At 35.0% G+C, this 17,922-nt stretch overlaps 1 protein-coding gene across 3 annotated transcripts in view; it reads left to right on the top strand.

Moving 5' to 3' along the window:
• Nucleotides 1-17,922, top strand: part of EPHA3 (EPH receptor A3) — a 350,067-nt gene that overhangs the window by 86,720 nt on the left and 245,425 nt on the right. The gene's annotated exons all lie outside the window — the stretch shown is intronic.

The raw sequence follows: 17,922 nt of genomic DNA, 5'->3' as shown, positions 1-17,922 counted from the left end.
CTTGCTTTAGCTTCTAATCACATTCACTTTAAACAATAAAATACTTTTTAGAAAACTAAAATTATTGCAATTTCTTCTCTGCTATATCCTCCTTAGTTCTGTAATGTTTGGGAAAAGCTCTGTTACTTAAAACAAAACAAACAAACATCCTTTATAGTGACTGGTATCTTTCTTCTCACCAGTTTATTCTTCTCAGACCATTTGTTTTTTACTCCATATTAAACGAAAAGTTCTTGAAATTCTCTCCCCTCTAGTATCGCTGAAAATTTTCTCCTTGTTCTATTCCCAACCTTTGTAAATCCTCCTTTCCGGGCAGTATTTACTATACTTAACTTGAAAAGTTTTTTGATGTGGGGAACTTTTCAATATGGATCCTCTGAAGGAGCAATTTTTATAACATTTCCGTTTCTTTCATCAGCTCATCTTTCTCTTTCTACCCTCTAAACATAAGCATTTCAAAATATACTTTCTGAAATTCCTTTTTTCTTGTGTTTTTTTCTTCTTTTTTAATCATCTTAATCATTTCCAAAGCTTTAATTAGGCAACTCCAAATCTGAATTTCTTCTGTCCTTATACTATTTCCCCTCTGACTTCTGGATGACCCCTCCAACTTTTGAAAACATCTTTGTCTGTGTTTCATGTTGACATATCAGACTCTGCTTATGTTAAAACTGATTCTTTCTCACATAACTTTTCCCACCTGTATTGCTGCCCCTCACCGCTAATGACATTATTTCCAAGTCACCAAGACAGATTAGTGGAAAATAAGAAAGGCTTTGCAATCAAAGAGTTCTGGGTTTGAATACAGGCTGCACCATTTACCAGCTATCTGATTTGGGGCAAGTTGTTGAATTTCTTACTCAACTTCATTTGTCTCATTTGTAGAATTAGTTGATAATAACACATGCTGCAAAGGAGTTTTTGCAAGGATAAAATCGTTCATTGCCAGGAAAACCCATTACTAGTAACTTCTACCTAAAATGGTCAATATGATTATCAAATATTAGCTCAGAGTCATTTTCAGGTTTTTAATGTTTTCAAACCAACTATTCATTAATTGCCAAGAAATAGTCTTATTTCTGAAATATCACTGTCATTCCAAAATCAATCCATTCAGTTGCTCATTCAATGAGTGGATTATGTGGAACTATGCTGGGTGTTGAGAATCATTAATGAGTAAAATGGACAAGCTCCATAACCCCTCCCTTAGTAACCTCAATAATTGATTAATCTCCCTCCATTCCGCCTCCAATCCATTGCAAACTCTCTTGAAGTAATGTCTCTAAGTCTGATCTTTGAATGTCTTGAGTGATGAGAAAAACCTTGGTTACATTCCAAACCACCCTACATGATCGTCTCTCACTCCTACTCTAATTTTCAACTGTTCTTATAGCAAATAGAGTGACCTTATGAAAAGGGGAGTCTTGTAGGTCCTCTACTCAGATCCCCAAATTGGACCTAATCTCCAACTCTTCCTCTTCCTCCCTCTGCCCTAGTCATGCTCTTTTTTTCTCTCTTCCTAGGACATACCAGATACACTCCACTCCTTGTGATTTTGTTTTTGTTTTTGTTTTTGTTTTACTCCAAATATACTCCTTTGGTCTTTGTACTTCTATATCATTTGCATTGAATACTCTTTCCTGATGTGAGCCATCCTTCCAGGTCTTTAAACATCACCTTTCAGGTGAGGTCTCCCTGGGCCATTTTAAAAACCTTCCACTCCTCCCAACATACACAACTGTCTCCTTTCTCTTGCCTTCTTTATTGCTTCTTTTTAAAATATACCACTGTACAAGAAAGCATACATTTTACTTCTTTAGCTTGTCTTTTTGGTCTTTCTCTGCCACTAGAATGCAACCTCCCCGAGGAGAGATATTTCGGCCATTTTGTTCGCTGCTATAATTCCAGCACTGAATCGAGTCCCTAGTACATAATTAGTGTTTGATAAATACATGTTAAATTAATCAGTGAAAGACTAGCTTTATTTCTCACTTTAGCTGCTTCATGAACTCAAGCTCAGTCAGTGTTTTTGTGTTTTATGCCTTTATCTATATTGTTTCTTCTGCCTGGAATGTGTTCTTTTGCCCCATTCAATCTTATCACCTATTTTCACTAGTCAAAAGTTCACTTATTAAATTTCTTGCCTAAATGCCACCTCCTGGTTACTGTTCTCTTTCTCTGTCACATAAGCGTTACCAATCTTGAGGGTGTATATCTCACTCTCCACCCTTCTCTAATATCCCATACCCAATTTATCAAGTCTTTTGGCTCTACTACCAAATTTTTCCAGAATTTTATCTGTTCTCTCTACCTCCACCAATAATACCCTGTCCTCTGTCATTTTAACTATTATGATAACCCCTTGCACCCCATTATCTTTCTGATCTAATGTTTCACCACTTCATGCCTGGATCGCTCAGTTTCAGTCCACTGGCCTCCTTACTAAGCCTTAATTACAACACCAACCTCAGTATCACAGCCCATGGGCTTCTGTCTCCTCAGCCTGAGATGCTATATCAGCAGTTATTCTCTCAGCCTTTTTTCTCACTGGGTTCATTCACGTGGCTACAAAAATAATATCCTTGGTTACTCCACCTAAAATACCATTTTCATCAATCCACATATGGCCTTCTATCCCCTTAGCTGTTTTTATCTTTGTTTTTCTTTATGATTATCACAGGTCAACCATTGTGCATGCAAGCAAGCATACACTCTTCAATTCTCTCAAGTAGAACGTAATAAGCTCCATGAAAACACTAGTGGCTTTATTACTTTTTTCCATGATTGGGAGGTCTCCAGGACATAGATGAGTGCTTAGCTAACAATAGATTTCTGTAGAATTAATGACCATTCATTGTTTAAAAGATTTTTATAAAATATAGCCAACATGTAATATTATATTAGTTTTGGGTGTACATTATAGCTATTCAATAGTACCCACTGGCACTATACATAGTTATTATCACATTATTGATTATATTCCCTGTGCTAAAGAAGTGATCATCATGATATGTCCAGCAACCGTCTGACACCGTACCACATTATCACAATATAATTGACCATATTCCCTATGCTGTACATTACATCCCCATGACTTTTTGTTTTATACCTGGCTTTGAATCACTTATCCCTCATTATCCTCCCTTTATTATTTTTTGTTTAATTACAGTTGACATTCAATATCATTTTACATTAATTTCAAGTATAGAGCATAGTGGTTAGACATCTGTAGAATTCATGAAATGATTCCCCTGACTAGTACCTATCTGGCCCTATGATAGTCATTATCATATTATTGACTGTATTCCCTATGCTTTACTTTACATCCCTGTGACTGTTTTATAACCACCAATTTGTATTAATCTCTTTACCTTTTTTCACCCTGACCCCAATACCCCATCTATCAACCTGATAGATCTAGTACCTATCTAACTATATTCCTTATACTATACCCTATATCCCCATGACTACTGTGCAACAACCAAGTTGTATTTCTTAATCCCTTCCTTCTGTCTGTGTGTGTCTTTTGATCTAAAGTGAGTCTCTTGTAGGGAGCACATCTAAGGCTCTTATTTTCTTATCCATTCATCCCCCCCACCTGTTGATTGAGCACTTAATCCATTTACATTAAAAGTAATTATTGATAGCTATGTAGTTAATGTCATTTTATTATTCATATTTTTTATTTTTTTGTTTATTTATTTATTTGGCTTAAAGAAGTCCCTCTAAGATTCCTTGTAATACTGGTTTGATTGTGAGGAACTCCTTTAGCTTTTTCTTGTCTGGGGAGATCTTTATCTGTTCTTCAAATCTAAATGATAGCTTTCCTGGATAGAATAATTGAGGTTGTAGGTCCTTGCTTTTCATCACTCTGAATATTTCCTGCCAATCCCTTCTGGTCTACAAAGTTTCTGTGAGAAATCAGATGATAGTCATATGGGAGCTCCCTTGTAGCTAACTAACTGCTTTTCTCTTGACGCTTTTAAGATTCTCTTTTTGTGTTTAACCTTTGGCATTTTAATTATGATGTGTCTTGGTGTTGGTCCCTTTGGGTTCATCTTGTTTGGGACTTTCTGCAGTTCTTGGGCTTGTATATCTATTTCCTTAACCAGATTAGGAAAGTTTTCCATTGTTCTTCAAATAGGTTTCTAATTCCTTGCTCTCTCTCTTTTCCTTCTGGTATTCTTATAATGCGAATGTTAGCATGCTTGAGGTTGTCCCGGGGGCCTTTTAAACTCTCCTCATTTATTTATTTATTTATTTTACTTTTTTCTTTCTGCTGTTCTGATTGGGTGTTTTCTGCTATCTTATCTTCTAAATTACTGATTTGATCCTCTGCTTCAGTTAATCTACCTTTGATTCGCCCTCTGATGTATTCTACATTTCAGTTATTGTAGACTTTATTTCTGATCAGTTCTTTTTTTTATGTTTTCTGTCTCAAATTTTATGTTTCCCATCTCTTTGTTGAAGTTCTCCCTTAGATCACTGATCATTCTTGTGGGGACAGAGCCAGGAGTGCAGTTTCCAGGCTCTCGGCCTCACATGGAAAGGTGCTGGCTCAGGTAAAAATGGCCATCAACTGTGATTGGATGGCCATCAGCTGTGGCTAGTTGGCCGTCAGCTGTAACCAGTGAGCCATTGGCCACTAATATAACTGCCGTGGCTATGCTATCAGAAAATGGGGGCTAGCAAGAAGATGGTGACTGAGCCAGCAAGGGGCGGAGTGAGGGTTGCAGATTATGTGGCTCCTGGTGTCCTGTTTTTCCAACCCAGCCGCCAGTGAGACTATAGTGGTATTACTCCCCTATCTATGGCTCCATGGGTGTTCCTTTTTGGCCTCACCATGTCCTGCGTTCTTATGTGGGGTGCGGGAGTGGAGACTCCGCATGACACTCTGCATGACAATTCTTATAAACAGTGTTTTGAACTCTGCATCTAGTAGATTGCTTGTCTCCATTTTGCTTAGTTTTTCTTCTGTAGCTTTGTTTTGTTCTTTTATTTGGGACATGTTTCTTTGTCTACTCATTTTTGCTGCCTCCCTGTTTTTGTTTCCATATATTAGGCAGAGATGCTATATCTCCCAATCTTAGTAGAATGGTCTTATGTAATAGCTGTGGGGCTCAGTGGTGCAATCTCCCTGGTCACATGAGCTGTGCCCTTCAGCTGTGTCCCTTGGGTGGGTTGTGCGTGCACTCCTGTTGTAGTTGAGCCTTAGTTGGTTTTGCATGTCAATGGAAGGGTTGACCCTTGGGCTCATTGGTTATGAGGACTGGCTGTGACTGTATGGAGGAGCTATTGTGCAGGGGCTGACTGTGCAAAGCAGGCTCTGCCTCAGCAGAGCTTTGGTCATTGTCCAATCTGCTTCTGGGTGTGTCATCATTGGAGGAAGCTGGGTGATGCTGAAGCTCATTTCAAAGCTGGCCAAGAACCACCTGGGAGGAGCCCCATTGCGGGTCAAGTTCAGCTGCAGCCTATGTCCCACCTGGGACCACCTAGCAGAAGCCAAAAAGCAATCTGCATATGGCCACCACCTGCACCATGTTTGGGAGGGCCTTGAGAGGCCAGGCCACGAACCAAGGCTGCTGCTACTAGTGCCGGGCTTAGGGCTGCTCAGCCATAGGTACAGGACACACTCAAGCCAAATGCTGCTTGTCTGGGTTATATGAACCTTTGAGAGACCCTACGGAAGTCTGCAGAATGAACCAAGGCAGGCAGTTTGGGTGTGCCTGAAAGTTGAGTGGGGTGGGTTCTCAGAATCAACAAGTCATGGCAAACAGATGGTGTTAGCCAGCTTGATGGAGACTCACATATGGCTCCCACCTGTGTCTGCATGTCAGGAAGGGTGAGGGATCAACAAAGAAACAACAGATTCTGTCAGCTACTCCATCTGGGAGAAAGCTGCCCTTCCAGACCTCCTCCTGCAACCATGCAACTCAATTCTACCATAACGCAACCCCACCTCATATGTCCCTTCAACCCTCCAGTTACTCCCCGAGCGCTGGAGCCCAGAGACAGTGATTCCCTTGGTGAGTAAGTCTGTGTGCACTCCCTTTAAGAGTAGTGACTGGGACTTCAGCAGCCCTCTGTGTCACTCAGCCATAATCTCCCTGGTTTTCACAACCAGAGATTATGAGGACTTCTTTCCCTGGCACTGGAATCTGGGCTGGGCAATTGGGTGTGGTGCTGGTACCCCTAGTTCTTTGGGGAGGAGGACCTCTACAGCTACATATCCCTCCTGATTTTTAATAGCCACACGGGTATGGGACCAACATGTTCGGCATCTCTGCCCCTCCAACCAGTCTCGGGGTGGCTTCTTCTGTATGTCTTTAGTTGTAGGACTTCATTTCAGTTTGATTTCAGGCAATTCTCAATGGTTCTTTTGTACTTTAGTTGTAATTTTGATATGGTCATGAGAAAAGGTAAGTGCGGCGTTTAACTACTCCACCATTTTGACTGGAACTTGAATAGCCATCTTATAATGCACAATTTTCAAGAGCAGGAAATCATGACTTCAGCATTATCATAATTATAGCACCAAAAATAATTTTGTACCACGAAAATGCTTAATAAATATTTGTTTTACTTAGTTTGCAAGTGTGGGGACAGAGCCAGGAGAGCAGTTTCCAGGCTTTCGGCCTCACGTGGAAAGGTGCTAGCTCAGGTAGTAAATGGCCATCAACTGTGATTGGATGGCCATCAGCTGTGGCTAGTTGGCCATCAGCTGTAACCAGTGAGTCATTGGCCACTAATATAACTGCCATGGCTATGCTAGCAGAAAACGGGGGCTAGCAAGAATATGGTGGCTGGCAAGCGCGATTGCATTTAGGATGGTGGGTTGCGGACAGTGTGGCTCCTGCTTCCTGTGTCTCCAACCCAGCCACCAGCGAGAATATAGTGGTATAACTCCCCTACCTATGGTTCCGTGGGTGTTCCTTTTTGGCCTCACCATATCCTGCATTCTTATGTGGGGAGCAGAAACTGAGACCCCGCAGAGTCTCACGCATGACAGCAAATAACAACTATGTACTCACCTAATTATCACTATCATTAATTAGGTAACTGAACAATCTTATAAGACAGGTACTATTATCATCTCCATTTAGACATGAGAAACTGAAATTTAACACACTGCCCAGTATAGAGTAAAAAATTTATAATAATAAATATTTAATTTTATTGAACCATAAAAATATTTGTATTAATATGTTATACACCTATGTTATATACTTTTTCTTTAAAATATAATAGTGAAAGAATGTTAAGTCAAATGTCTAGTAAAATTACAGAATTATAGTACTTGGTAATGTGTGGAATATTATTGTCAATTCTTTTACTCCACAAGAATGACAAATTTATCATTGATAAAAGACAGAAGTCTCATGTATAATAAAAATATTAAGTAGTCCAATATTCAGTTATTTTTGTCATTATATATATGTAATTATATATATACATATATACTTATATATGTATATATAAACAATTTTGTATATATACATATATATGTATATATACAAAATTTCAAAATCATAAAACAAACTACACTTGTCAAAAATAGTGATTACCTTCAACAAATTTGAAGAAACTCTAGACTAGTGAAAAAATAATAAGAAATAGGGAATGCTTGAATTTAAAATACATTCTGGTTATTTTATAAGGAAAGAAAATCTGTATTCCAATGACATTTTTAGTTAACTGAACTTTAGCAGAACAATACTAACATTTGTTTACTGCTTCCCAGGTACAGCATATTGTTACAACTATTTTAAACAGATAATCTACTTGTATTTACAACATCTCTACTCATAGAAAGAGTTTACTATTATTTCAACTAATTTACAGATATGTAAATTAAAATACAGTATATTAAATCTCCTATTAAGTAGCAGAACTAGGTTTCAAACCCAGGATCTGTCTATCTCTAGAGTTTAATCCTTTCATCTGGGCTCTGCAAGATGCTCAAAGGATAAAGGATTAAAAATATTCCTATGACACATGGTTGCTACTCTTGTGAGAAAAACAGAATTCTCTGTAGCTTTAAAATTGGTGCAATAACGCAGCTTCCATTTCAGGAAAATGCTCTTAAGAATTACACTTTTTGTGTTAAAAAATAAACTTAGTTATCTGAAGATCTGTGAAATTTAGCACGTTTCACAGTGACATGAGTTAATTTCATTTCCGTCACTGTAAGTGCTCCACAGGTATATCGTAAATTGCTATGATTACTGTGGCTGTGACCTATTATCGTAGCAGGAAATTACATGAATCTCACCACTGATATGAAATGTCCTGCTGTCACTGCTATGCATTAATTTCTACATAGTTGGCCATTTGTAATAATTCTCTAAGTGTCCATCTTAGCACCGTTTTCAGTCTAGACAAGTTAAGCCCATGTGCATGGAATTTCCCCCATTATTTCCAAGCAGTTATACTGAATTCCAAAATTATCTTTTTATTGGGCAATTTCACATTGAAACTTTTCCCAAGAATTGGAAACATGATAGTCTTCATTGTTCTACTCCCTAATATTTAAGGGAAATTTATTCTATAAAAAGTGAAGTCATTTGGCCATATATATGAACAGAAAGACAGAGTGAGAAAACCTTTGATAATGTAAATAATGTTTATTTTTCTGACTTTAATGGAATAGATAAATGGTTTCTTAAATAATTTTTAACCAACCACTTCTTTACTAAGGCAATTTCAGATAATGGTAGACTTCATGGTTATAGTTTTTAAAATAACATTTTTGAAATTATAAGTCTCTTTTACATTATAAATAGTAATATTTTACCATTTAAATCAAACCTCTATGATGTAAATTATATCTTTCCTATCCTTCCTTTGATATTGATGTTCTTCTCACAGAAGAAAAATAAATTCAAATTAGCAAGCTTACTTGAAAACTTGTGACAATAGTGAAATTAGTAGAGATGGTCTTTGCATGGTATATTTTATATTTTAGTAAATGATATCTGTAGCAGTTCAATTGCCCTGGGTAGATATTCACTTTTTTTTGGTTGGTCTTTAACATTGTGCATCATTTTTGTAAGTTTTCCTGTTTTCTCTCCACCATGTTCCAGACTTTAAGATTCTTTTCTTCATGTTCCAAAAAATGTTCACCATCTATTCACCAATTATGATAAAAATATTTATCATAAATTTACTGATGTGAATTTTCTAGAAATTTATTTTCCTCTTCTTTCAAGAAATTACAAAATGCTCATAAACATGGAAATGGTCTTATATTTACTCAGTTAAGACCTCTCTCTGACACATAACTATCCAGAATATTGATTTTTAAAATATAATCCCTTATGTACCCAAGAGCTCACTTCTGTGCCTTGTTAGCTATCTATGTTTAACATTTTGCACATCACATGATATTTAATTTTACTTACTCTCTATAGGGTTTTTAGTTTTAAGCCAAGGCTAAATGTTTGGGAGAATAAGATGAGCCAAATCAATAACTATTTTGGAGAGAAAGAATAATGAATAAAGAAATAAATGAATATGTCTTTAAAGTAACAATAGATATAAAAATGGATATGACCTAAGTACTGTATGTTCCTTAAGAACAAGTACTCTATTTCCTTCATTACTCAATTATCAATACAGAGGTTTGTCCACAGTTATTCAGTAAATATAAATCGAATGTTCTTGAAAGGAGGCATATGAGGTCTAATGAGAACAATGGTTTAAAAGAGAAAAATTAAATATATGCATTTGTTTCCATACATGTACCTTGATTAATTAATTCATTAATTTTACTATACATTTTATTTTATTTTCTGTAGCTTGTAGTCTTTTAGTACAAACAAGCATCTTTCTAAAATACGTTTTAGTAGTCAAAAAATTCTAATATCATGAGCTGTTTACTCTCTGTACATGTAGATGTATTCTGTATACATTCATATGAAAACATATCTATTTATAATTTTTTTAAGAAATGTTCAGTGTATATTCATTCAACAGAGGTCAACTTTATACCTCTCATAGGATCTTTGCAATAGTCTTTCTGAAGCCCTCCTCCTTTTCTATTTTCTCTTTTCTTTCCCTTTTTTTCTTTTCTTTTCTTTTCTTTTTCCTTTTTTCTTTTCAGAACCAACTTCCAGTGCAGAGCTAACTATGTGCCTCTCTTCAGTAGTTTCTCACTGTAGCAGATGAAGTAGAGACGTGTCAATTGATGTTGCTCAAATCGGCCCACGTCTTTCTGTTCTAAGTAACTGCCTACATACCCATTGCTCAGTGCCCTATTTTAAAACTATACTGGAAACCAATTTCTGAAACAGGTCTGCCTTACAGATCTTCCTGTTTGCTAACAGTTTTTCTCTATATGTATGCCCTATACAAGTTCTAAGTCTTACCACCCTTCCATTCCTTCTTCCTTAATGTTTTCCCAGGACTTTTCTTTACAGTGTTAATCCTTCCTTTCCCACAGTTCCTTGTACTACCTGAGATAGAGAGCATTTCATCATTTGCCTTGTGTGACACTTGTGCCTCTCCTTTTAGCATCAAATCCTCTAGATAACAAAAATCACATTTTAACATTTTACTACACACAGCTTCTACCCTAGACTCTGCATACAGAAATATTTAATAAATGCATGTAGAACTGAATAAAACTGCTATCATAGGGACATCTTTAAAAATCAAAAATTACCACAGAAAATCACAGTAGGAAACTATCAAACTATGGCAAACATACAAATAGCAGCATGTCTAAAACCAGTTGTCTTGCATTCATACCAAGAGAAATATGTGATTGAAGATAATCCTCCCCCACACACTGTTTACATCTTTTTGTAATACACACGGTTTGCATTTACCACCAGATGCGAAATAGAAGAATAGTATGATTAGATTTATTTTGTTTGTTACAATAAAATCTTACAATTCTTTGTGGGAGGTAGAAGATGAGGTTATTCAGGTGAGCTTCTAAGCCTTGGCAAATCTGGAATAGAAAAACAGATGGGAAGAGGGCCGAGCAAAAGGCCAATTTATATAAATACATATATAGTCACGGGATGTAAAGTACAGCATAGGGAATATAGTCAATGGTAACAACTATGTACGATGTCAGAGGGGTAGTGCATTGCGGGGGTTATCACTTTGTGAGGGGTGCAGATGTCTAATTATTACATTTTGTACAACTGAATATATATATATACCATTCTACAGAGACAGAGGCAGGGCTATCTAGAAACTTTAGACAGAGTTTCTGAGGTAATTTGAGGTGTTGGAAGCTGACATCGGAGTCAGGTCAAGTAGAGATCAGAAGTTAAAAACCCAGTTGGCCAAGAGACATAAAGCATTGGTTTTTCACGTTAGGGGTACACTAGATCACGTAAGCAATTTAAAAACAAATAATTAGTTTGAATAGGCACCTATGAAGCAGTCTTTTAGAAATGATCCATGGCTAATGTTTAGCAAATGAGAGCCACTGATGTAAGGGAATTAGACTGTGGTCAGAAATATGGCACATTTGTCCACAGGTACAGTGATATGGCAACAGCCCTGAGATATCAGTACAGTAGCCCTGATTTCCAGCTGGGAGGACAATCACTAAAATTGAAGGCCTAGAATGGGTAAAGACAAGGCTGCTCTAGTTCTTGTCTCTGTCTAGAGGTTTAAGGAACTGAGAGATGCTGAGAACGAAGATGGACACATTTGTGAGCATGAGGTTCTGGGTAAAGCCAGAGAATCCCAGGCAGGGACTTAGAAGGGACCCAAGGGCCCCCACACCTTCTTGCTTTCTGAAGACAATACTTTTCATAACCCGTGTCTTATTATAACTACGGAAAGTACCTTGGACTGCCAAATATTCCTGAGAATTCTAAACAGGGTTGTTACAGCATTCTAGTTCTAATTCTTGCTTTCACTCTCTGAAATCAGTTTTTGGCTTTCCTCATTAATAATCTCTGGTCTTTTCAGCACTTTCCATATTTTTCAGCTCTTTTCAGTATACTTTACCCAAACTGGGAAGTTGTCCTCCTATATTCAGTAAGGCAGTTCTAATACCATTATCAAATTTCTGCTGAACACTTAGAGGTTTAAAGGTGGGTGGGGGGAATAGATAGTGGTTATTACTATTAAGATTACTGGCCGTACCATCCTAGGCAGGCCCCTTCTGGGCATTTCTATTTTTAAACCCTGGCTTTCCAACATCAAATCCCCATTTTCTCTCTTCTTGATTCCCTGGTGACTAATGTAATTTTCTGATTTGACCAAAAATCAGCATCAACAACAACAAAAGCCCAAAAACCAAACGATTCTATTCCTCTCAACTGTTTTATTTTATTCTAACTTTTTATATAATATACTATTAGAAATACATACACACATATACATTTATATCTGTATGTATGTACTTTTGAGACAGGGAATGTGCTAAGAAAATGTATTTATTAATAAATGGAAACATGATTTTTGTAAATATACCTGTGCCTGATACTTGACAGTAATACCCTTACTGTAAGTAATTATGCATCTACATGTTTAAAATGCTGATGCATGATAAATGTTCAAATATTTCTAAGATGAACACTGATTTTTGAAATGACTATGGGTGTGTACAAAGAGGAAAAAAACATGGGAGTGAGAAATTTGAATGGGGAAAGAGCAGCACGAACCAGATTAAAATCATAAACGTCAACTGAAAGATTAATCATTAGCATTTTGTAGAGTGAAGAAATATGAGTTTCTTATTAACCATTTAAATGTAAATGCAATATTGTAAAATAAGAATATTGGTGATAAGTTTATTTTTATTTTATCTGTAAATTTCTAAGAAATTGGTTTTGTCTTATCAGATAAATCATGAAGTTATTTTTTTCTCATTTTCTTAATATTTCCCAAATCATGTTAGCGTATGCGCTAAATGTATTATATATTCTCCCTCCTTAAGAAAAAAAAAAAAGCAAACATTTTCCTCCTTACTCCCTATGAGCAAGTAGCTAAAAAGTTATCTAAGAGAGTAATATCAGCAATGAGTAAAAATCTTTAATTACTATAATTGAGGTTTATCAGAATGATAGTTATTAGATTAATTTCTGATTAATTATTAAAAATATATATTTTCCCAAAAAATATGTGTTTGCATCAATGAGATGAAACTGTGCTATCTAGAAAATATAAATTTGTGCTATCTAGAAAATATAAAGTAAGAGTCTCCTTTGTATTCTACACCATCTTTTGATGATGGAGAGTTTCGCTGTGATTATGGTACTGGGCATGGATTTCAGAATGACCTTGTTCAAGAGAGGGAGTCTGAATACATGTTTTCCAATTGTATAATCTGGAAGAAAAAAAAAAAAGTACTCCGTTCTGGCTTCTGTGTTCTAATAATAAACACTTGGAGTAAGAATCAGGGGCCCAAGCTAGATATCAGAATTGTTGATTTGGGAGAATTTGAGCTTTAGAAAGAATATGACCTCTTCCTAGTTCTGTATTCCCTTCTGCTGAAGACAACATTACTGCTGGATACATCTTGCAGAGATTTTCTTTAGGATGTCGACATAAGAAATGTCTAAGCCTGTAGAAAACTTTAATGAGTTTGTCTGAGCCAAATTGACGACAATTACCAGGAAGCAAAATTTCAACAGATGAAAAAATGCTCCAGAGAATGACAGTTTTGCAGCTTATTTTATACATTAGAATCAATGGAGGAGGTATAGGGAGAGTTACATGAAATACATTGGTAGTAGATTAAGTGGGTAGGAGAAATTAAAGTGGGAAAATCTTAGATTGAATATAAAAGTACAGTGGAGAGACACTTTCTCCTTTTTCTTTGATGAGTACATGATAGTTAATAATTAACATTTACAGCACATAGATAGAGATGGTATTTGGGAAACAAGATAACAATGAGGGGTTCTGTGGTCTGGTGCTCTGGTGTGGTGGGTGTGCCCTGAGGGATCCAGAAAAAGGGATTGCTCTGACATTCTAAGCGTATGTTAATTTAGATGCAAAAAGACAAAGACAGGCTCACTTAAGGTAATATAAGACACGATTTCATTTTACTAAGATAGGGTATGATATAATATAGTATAATATAATATAATATAATATATAATATAATATAATATAATATAATATAATATAATATAATATAATACCAGGTCTTACATTAATTTTTGCTACAAAGTACGTATTAGAGCTGATTGTCCGGCTAGGTCTTATTTTCGGGGAAACATGGTAGGATGTGACTACCCTCCATGACCAGCTTTTAGTTAGACATTTTTATGTTAAGACTATCCTTTGAAGTTGATTTCAGTCTCTGAGTTTGTAGGGTCTGCCATGCTGGCGTCCTTTGAGCTTGTCAGTCCCTTTTTTTTCCCCACAAGAAATTAGGACTATCAGGAGAAAGATCCTTTGAACCACCCAAATCTATATGCCATCAATTCTATGTCATCGTTTTATTTTTCTGAATCTTCCTTGCGACAATTACTATGGCAATATAGCATCTCTCATAATTTATGAACATTACACATTAGTTCTTGAAGTAGGAAGATAGGGTCAATATGGGCTTTTTTTTTTTTTTAAATTGATAAAGTGTAAGCTTTACAGTAGCAGCTTTCATTAATGGTTTTTGCTTTTGCTGCTGCTGTTGTGAAAATGCTCATTTAGGGATTTTATTTCTACTGTCTTCAGTCCTCAGTAAATGCTATAGTTAGAGACTTGTTTTTGCAAGTGGTCCGAGATGGCAAGTCACCATCACTTACAGGCAATTTGGTCTTCATTACAAATTGATGAAGTGATAATTACTCTCTCCAACCTTTTATGTACAAAGCATTGTGGTGCTCTTTGCATTATCTTGCAATTTATACCTCTGCATTCAAGGACTTTTGATAGCTTGCTGAATTAGCATCAAGAGGAAAAATGTTAAGCTACAGTGAGAGCTCCATAATCAAAATCATATTTTACATCAAATTACAAAAATCTCTACATAATCTCATCTCTGTTTGATGTCCAGTAAAATGCTGTTCATACAAAGCAGAAGACATTTGCAATCAATTCATCCGTTGAAGTACAAACTCACGTTTTATACTTAAATGCTTGTAAGGAAACCTTGACCTAAAAGTTTTTAAGTCAATTGGTTTATTTTTAAATAATGATGCCCATGATATAACTTTCTGTAAAATGTCCACAGAAAACATTTATTTTCTAGAGTTTTTGTTAACTCTGTATTTTACAATGCCAATGTAATGATAATAGAGAGATTCCACATAATACTAATTTTTTAACATTACAGATTTTTGGAACTCCAACTCTGTTCATTCTTTTTTTTTCTGATATAAAACTTATACATAATTTCAGTTTGAATATGACTTTAGTGTTATAGGTATTTCAATGTAAAATCCTCATGACTGAGATTCTCATGTACACTTTTCTTCTTAAAAAGTTCATAGAGTGGATGTTTGAAACTGGTATATTGCTGATTATTAAGAACAGTGTGAATATTTTCTTTTCTTATATTAGTATATAAATATATCTTCTATGTTGGGTCTAGGGTTTTCTAACATAATCCAAACGTATTTCTTAAATGAACCTTGGGTGTGAAAATTCAGTAAAACCAATTTTGCCTCCAGAAAAGTAGTGACTTTCTTATATTCTAAACCCTGAATCATCATGATTATTAAAATAAGTAGTGCTTTTTAGTTACTTGTTTTTAGGATTGTGGGAGAGTAAGAAGTTTTTAAACTATGCTTTTCACACTGGTGGGGACCCACAAATTGGTTTTGGTAATTCAAACACACTAATGTAAATAATTTATTTTTTCTCTAATGAAGTTCAACGGTCAAATAAATTTCTTTGATCGTGGTTACCATCAATTTAACAAATTAACATTTTACCTCATTTTGTGACTAGAAGTTGTAGATTGGAATTACTATGTGGTTTTAATAAATATAAATGAAAAAAATATCAATACACCTTAGATACCATTGATTTGGTTTAAAAGTATGTAAAACTTGCCATTCCCTTAATGGGGAAAAATTAGGAACACATTTCCAATGGGCTTCACAATGATTGTATTTATTTATTTATAAAATAAAAATACATTATCTAATAAGAACTTTATATTAGTTACTCCCTTGAATGATCCCTACATGTATTATAAGAGAAAATAATTTTAATGCATTCCCAAAAGGTGAAGTTTTGTGTTGCATAGTGTGGAGGATATGAAGAGGTCTAAAATTTATCGAATGAGTTGAAACAAAACTAAACTTACCACATATCATGACATAAATTTAATAAGTGTTATATAATACAGTTTCTGAAGCATGACAAGGGTATGGAAGGCATAAAAAAGAGAAGAGCATAGTCCAGTTACAGTTATAACATAAACAAAAAAAAGATCAAATATGTCTTTTGAAAATAGCACAAGACTTCACATTGATGAAAAAACATAGTATGTGAATAAATAAAACACAATTCACTAACTTCAATTCATATTTTTAGAAAAATATAAATGTAGGTTAGAAACAGTTTTTGGAAAAATTCAAATGCCAAACTAAAGAGTTTGAAAATTATTACAAACATCATGGGGAGATCTAGAACACTTTGAACTCAAGAATGAAATTTCTTGAACCATTTATTTTCTGTATCTAAGAGGTTTTTTTGTTTGTTTGTTTGTTTTGTTTTTAGTTTTCTGTTTTATTTGTTCATTTATATAGAAAACAAACCGATGGTTGCCAGATAGGAAGGGAGTTGGGGGACTGGGTGAAAAAGGTGGACAGATTAAAAAGTACAAATTGGTAGTTACAAAATAATCATGGGGATGTAAAGTAAATCATAAGGACTATAGGCAATAATACTGTAATAACTATGTATGGTGTCAGGTCACTATTAGACATCAGGGCTGGGGGGGAGGTGTCACTTTGTAAGTTATACAAACATCCAGCCATTATACTGTACATCTGAAACTAATATAACTGAGTGTCAACTGTAATTGAAAAAAAATAAAGAAAGAAAGAATGACATGTCTAAAGATGTATTTTCCTGGAAGAAATAAGCAAAATTGGGCATGTTAAAAGTGTAGATGCAGGGATAATAGTTAGAAACAATGGTGTAATATTTGTATTATTGTAAGTAACACAAACTATCTGATGCGAAATTAGGAGATTCTCAAAACCTGTTCTAAGGGTAAAGGAAGTAGTGATTCAATGTTCTAAAAAGTCTTGAAACATTTTAAACATTTTTATAATAAAAGCATGTGTATAAGGATAACCCTAACTGCTATAACAACAACAACCCAAATAGCCATTTATTTTTTGCTTATGTAAAATTTAATGTGGGTAAAAGATATTAAAAATTGAAATGTTCATTACACTTATATCTTTTGTTCTCCATGAATACTAGGTTTTATGTTTGTTTGTTTGTTTGTTTGTTTGTTTTGGGGGGTTGTTTATACTTTTACTTCAAATTTTCTTTCATAGTTCCCCAACATGTATTCCTTGAAATTATTAAATACATTAAAAAGTGTCATGCCTGAAGATATGTGGTAATGACATCATTTACATTCATCTTGCCTTGCCATTTATATTGATTTTACCGAAGTCTGACAGAAACTGGGAAAAGATTAATAAAGATGAACTTAGGCAGTGGTATTTTTTTTCATTCTATTTTTTAGTAATAAACAAACAAAAAAGCATTCCAAAAATATACAACAAAACCATTTTATAATGTTATAGAAAATGCCTGACTGGAATATTTGGCTAAGTTCAATCAATTGCTAAGCAAATTTTTCCTAAATTTCCCACAAACTTCAATGCAATTCAAATGTGTTTATCAAAATTATAAATGACTTTGTGTCACTGAACTCAGAGAAGCTTGCAAACAAACAAACAAACAAACAAACAAAAATGTTATGGAGTTGCTCCACATCAATAATGAGTAACACTAAAGTTTCTGCTTATTTGT

Source organism: Rhinolophus sinicus, linkage group LG01 (genome assembly GCF_036562045.2).
Source record: "Rhinolophus sinicus isolate RSC01 linkage group LG01, ASM3656204v1, whole genome shotgun sequence".
Taxonomy (NCBI): Eukaryota; Metazoa; Chordata; class Mammalia; order Chiroptera; family Rhinolophidae; genus Rhinolophus; species Rhinolophus sinicus.
This window is presented reverse-complemented; position numbering and strand designations above follow the sequence as displayed.